The sequence below is a fragment of the Sinocyclocheilus rhinocerous genome, unplaced genomic scaffold (assembly GCF_001515625.1).
Source record: "Sinocyclocheilus rhinocerous isolate Xijiao unplaced genomic scaffold, SAMN03320098_v1.1 scaffold826, whole genome shotgun sequence".
In the NCBI taxonomy this organism is placed as follows: Eukaryota; Metazoa; Chordata; class Actinopteri; order Cypriniformes; family Cyprinidae; genus Sinocyclocheilus; species Sinocyclocheilus rhinocerous.
The window spans coordinates 246299-251621 of NW_015631742.1; the positions used below are offsets into that span (position 1 = coordinate 246299).

Sequence of the window (5323 nt, forward strand, 5' to 3'; positions counted from 1 at the left end):
TGTTACAATAGTGTTTATAAAGCACATATGTGATGGCAAGGAACTTATGGTAAAATCATTTCATGCGTCTGAGTCTCTGGTTGCATTTGATCAAAATCTGTAGTTTTTTTTTAATGAGTTTTATATTATTGCAGTTCTACAATACTATGTGACAATGTGAGAAAATTGGATGAACCACTTTTAGAATTATGGGTTATAAAGAGGTTTCAACTCTGTCACTCATAGACATGAAGAATCAGCACCATTGGTGAGAAAAAGTGCTATATGGCACCTCTTTTGGTTCTATATGGCACCATTTGACAAAGGTGCTATATAGCGCCTGTAAAAATAGGTGCTAAATAGCACTAAAAGTGGTTCCCCTATGATTACAAGCCAAAGAACCGCTTTTAGTGCTATATAGCACCATTTTTTTTTAGAGTGCATGCTTCACAATCAGGCATCTATTTTAAGCCAGATATATGAAACAACTGCTTTAAAATGAACTTGAATAGACATGCAGCACCATTTGCTCTACTTCAGCTGTTGTCCTATCAGCATGTACACCAAAGTCTATGCTGTGTGATCTGGAACTGATTTCCAAGTCGATTTTGATGTGCCCAAGTACATAAAGGGACATTGTAACTGATGAAATCTCTTCTGAACACAAAGCTTCAGTGTGAGAGAAAGGCTAATTAAATAGAACATTGTTTCACGCAAACGTCTGATCTCAGTCTCTAATTTACTGCTCCGGGTTACTCTCGAGACTTGCATGAGGTATTTAGCATACAACAGGCTATTCTTAACTAAACACATCTTGTCTGATGTAGCTGATGAGGTTGCCGCCAGTCTGCTAGCCCACAGGAGACTATAAATAGCCTAGGTCAAGTGACATTTGTTTATGGGTCAAAATGGGAGGGAGATGTTTCTGGGAAGTGCCTGTATACTCTGAATAGGCCTTAATAAAAAAAGCAGTAGGATGTCCGAATACCATGAAATGAAAGTTCACCCTATGTATTTTCTCAATGCATGTTGTTGATCTTATTGTGAATAATTCAACCATGCATGTGTTTACATTTTATTTAAATGTCTTGACCACATAATTTTTTATCAAAATGTCACAATCCGAACTTCCGGCATCTCAGATCTGCCTCTATCCAATCAATAACTGATGGATAAAACCAAGTCCCCAACCTACATTTTTGTTCTTTTTCGATAACAATTTTTTTTTTACTCTGATAAATTTTTCACTGAATACAGAAGAAAATATCTATAGTTACTTCCGTTTTATCAAGATTTTAAGGCCACAACTGCTTCCATTAGATTTGAAAAAAGAGAAAGAAGAATTATGAGTGGGGTGGTACCAAAAAACTTGAAAAAGTGGTTTCTCGTGGATTAATATACTTTTTGGTGGATGTGGTATGCCTGGGAATATATTTAGGCTATAGTTCCCACCTGAATACCTATCAATAGTTGAGTAGTAAGTTTGTCACTGAATTCAGAAAATATGGTACATTGGATGGACAAGTCTTTGTTTCCTCACAGTTCTTTCTTTCCTCAATTTCAAACACAGTGGCCCTCTGAAAAATTTTGCCAGAAAGGATATAAATCTGAAGTGGAAATTAATACATGGGGTGGTTCTGAAATCTGTTAAATGACCAGCATACAGTATATATCCAATTTGAACTTAACAAATGTGTATTATAAAATAATGAATGTATTTTGACATAATCAGTCTGGAAGAACTGATTAAATCATCTTCCTTTTTCCTGGAGAAATGCCTAAATGAGAGGAACTCCTGAGTTGACTTGGTTTTTCCATCTAGATATTTCTTCCTAGACCTTTTACAAGCACCAGTGCTCCTTAGATAACATCTTAGCACTGTCAACATTAATTCTAAGCCTTGTTTAAGCTCCTGACTGCACCATGTGTTCACCCAAAGAGAAAACAGCCTAACCAGTGACTGCACTGACTGTGTTTTACAGCCAGGCTCCATATTAAAGTACAAGAATCTCAGAATTGTAATTTTGTATACAGATGAATATGCAAGCGTTCAAAGTCCAAGCTATAAAGGCTGTCAGATTTTTACTATCAGATTGGTGTGGCCGATACTTCCTTGTCTAGTTCCACCGATTTAATGTTAAACAGCTAACAGAACACCTTTCTTAAGAAATTCACGAAAGCAAACACATGCAATGCAGCATAAAGAAAATTCTGTGAATGTGTTATCGATCTGATGATAGTGTCACATGCCAATGTTGGTTTTGTAATGTTATATGACATAATAAAATATCACACGACTTGCAATCGATACAATCCATTGTGTGTTACTGTTCTTAAATATATTCTTGAAGACATTTGCACGTGTTTCTGAGTTGCAGGAGATGATGAGGTATATCAAATCTGTGGCATCAATAAGCTCAAAAAGACTACTCTTCTCTACTTTCTGTGGAGGCACGGTATAACACCTACTCTCACAGTCCTCTGTTATTCTTGTAATCACTAGCTTTGTGTGTGTATAGGTGTGTTTGGAATAGAACACCCATGAAGAAATGCTAACATGTTATCAGTCTTTGTGCAAGTTATCTACCCGGCTACAGGCTGCATGAATGAAACAAACTGGATTGTCATGCATGTAGACGTATATGTATATACAGTGGGTACGGAAAGTATTCAGACCGCCTTAAACTTTTCACTCTTTGTTATATTGCAGCCATTTGCTAAAATCATTTAAGTTAATTTTTTTCCCTCATATATATATTTGTGTGTGTGTGTGTGTGTGTGTACTTGTTTAGCTACTTGTGAGGGCAAAATGTCCTCACTTATATAGTGAATCATGACAACCGAGTAATAAGGGCATTTTACATGTCCTCACTAGTTAGAAAGTCTTATAAATCGGTCAAATCATGCATGTTTCTATTTCAAGCTGGTGTTCTTGTTTCTGTGATATTTATGTTTAGGGATAGAGGTAGGGTTAGGCCATAGAAAATATCACTAACCTGATATAAAAACAATGGAAGTCTATGAGATGTGTGTGTGTGTGGGTGGGTATCTATGGTTGCATGAAGCAATTTTAACATCCATGGACCCTTTCCATTCTACAAAATGTTCTGTACAGTAAAAGATCATTGCATCTTTTCAATGTTCTTTACACTGAGAAAAATGGCTTATACGTAAAGGTTCTTTGGGGAACCAAAAATAGTTATTCTATTGCTGCAAAAATCCCTTTTTTGGAACCTTCATTTTTAAGAGTGTATTATGTATTCCACAGATTTGTTTGGTGCCATCTGTATCCAGGTAATAAAAGAGTAAACAACTTAATAACTGTCATGAACATGACTTCAGCTGGAAGGTTGCTGCAGTTTTTCACAAACACTGAAGGTGTTTCCTGAGGTGATGTGCAGCAACTTCCTCTTTCGCTACAGCATCTTTACCACAAAGTTAATGTTTGTCTCAGTTGGGTGTGTTTCTGTGGTAACAGATGATAAATGAGCACAAGGGTCTGATGATGAGTAATCAAAAGTGGAACTATTACAGCACATGGCATGCAATTCAAATCTTTAAGTTCCTGAAACCTACAAAGCTCTTTTTAAAAATTATTTTACATAACACCAAATTTACTCTAAAAGTAGTCCAATATGTTTGCTTTAGTTATCTGCACTTGAATGCTGAAACCAACAATTTTCCCACTCAGCTTAGGTTGAAGCAAAAGATAAATCAATCTAAAAATCAATAGTGGGCCTTCTCTTCAAAATGCATATGTGAGAGCAGGACTGTCCACTTCCAAAGACCCCGTTTTACCGCATAATAAAAAGGCGCATCCCAGAATTCAGAATCTCTCCATATATGGCTTTGTATGATCAGTTTCAGCGCTCAATATATAAACACCAGTTTTGTGAAACAATGCGATATAGTGCACGTCCTTCACATGTAGAAACGATTTAAACTGCAGTGTGTTTGAGTTCTTGGCGTGCCCCGTAAGAAAGTGTCACTCCAGTGGAAACATTACGCACACAGAGACGCCTGTGTGGAAAGTAACAGTTCAACGTTGTTTGCAGTGAGGTAAATCGTCACATTTCAGCTGACTTCATTACTTTGTGGCTGAGGAAAATGGTTAAAGGTAACATAGATGTAAAATATAACAGACTTACCTATAGTTGAATGACAGGAGTCTGTCTATAGCGGAGATACAGTAAATGCTATTGCAGAATATTGTGTCTGGGCAGCACAACACCCCTCTGTTTCAGACAGCCTGTTTAAATAATCCTCATCGGGGGGTGATCCTGGCATTTAAACCACGCCCCTCCGACAACGGGACAAGGCAAATCACTGCCACCTACTGCGCCACGTGGATACTACGCTCAGTACTTCCCCCACACTGACAGTTTATCATTGTTACCTTAGTTACCTCCAAAACACCACAGTTACTAATGTGTTATTGCTCTCTGGTCTGTGTATGTTACTTTCCAGTCTGTGTTTTCAAGCATTTTCAGTGACTGAATGGTTCTGTGATAATGGTTTAATAACATGGTAATATTATAGTCTTCAAATGCTAAACAATGTCTTTATTTTGTAAACAACAAAATAAATAAATTATTTAATTAATAATATCCAACATTAATAAAACAGTCTACAATAGAACAGAAGCTCAATGCATAGCCTACAAAAGGCCGAGTCAAAAATTACTTTAGGCTAGTTTCTTCAGGTGTGTAAAAGGTTGGTCAAAGGCAAAGCAATTTAAACTTATTGAATTTATATTTAATGTTTCAATATATTTTAAATATATTCAATTTAAATATTTATTATATGATAATATTTTTATCATTTGTCATAGTCAATTTGTTCAGATTGAATGTAGTAATATGCCACAATTCAGGCTCACCTTAACATTTTTTGGGGGGGTGCAAGGATGGAGTTAGTTCAATGCACCTTAAAATTTGAAATATTGATATGAATGTTATATACAATATATAGTCTCCCTTTGCTGGTTGTTGAGGGGAGTAAATTCAGCAAATCCCAGGTTTATTTCTGCTGTGGTTGCACTATTACAGACCACATTTTTAATTAATTGTGAGAATTACGTAATACCATAGTAGACTAATCGAAGAGTATTGGCACTTTAATTGTCTTGTTGTTTGTTTTTAGCCGCTAGATGGAGACATTCACCAGCATGTAGGTTTTCTGTGAACGCTGAATTTGCCTGAACTTTTGATCCCCGACTTCGTCAATGACCCTGACCCTGACTAACATAAATGCCTCTCTTTCTTTTTGAGAATGAATGGGGTATCAAAACTCAACAACAATCTCTATTATTCTCTATTACCCACAGAAGAAGTTGATTGTCAGA

General features: G+C 36.4%; 1 protein-coding gene across 2 annotated transcripts in view; it reads right to left on the reverse strand.

Annotated features, from left to right (window-relative positions):
* Nucleotides 1-4224, reverse strand: part of LOC107741952 (gelsolin-like) — a 14171-nt gene extending 9947 nt beyond the window's left edge. For both annotated transcript variants that reach the window (XM_016554766.1, XM_016554765.1), the window contains exon 1: nucleotides 4128-4224. The gene's annotated coding sequence lies outside the window, so the exon portion shown is untranslated. The remainder of the gene's footprint in view (nucleotides 1-4127) is intronic.
* Between the last annotated feature and the right edge of the window lie 1099 nt (nucleotides 4225-5323).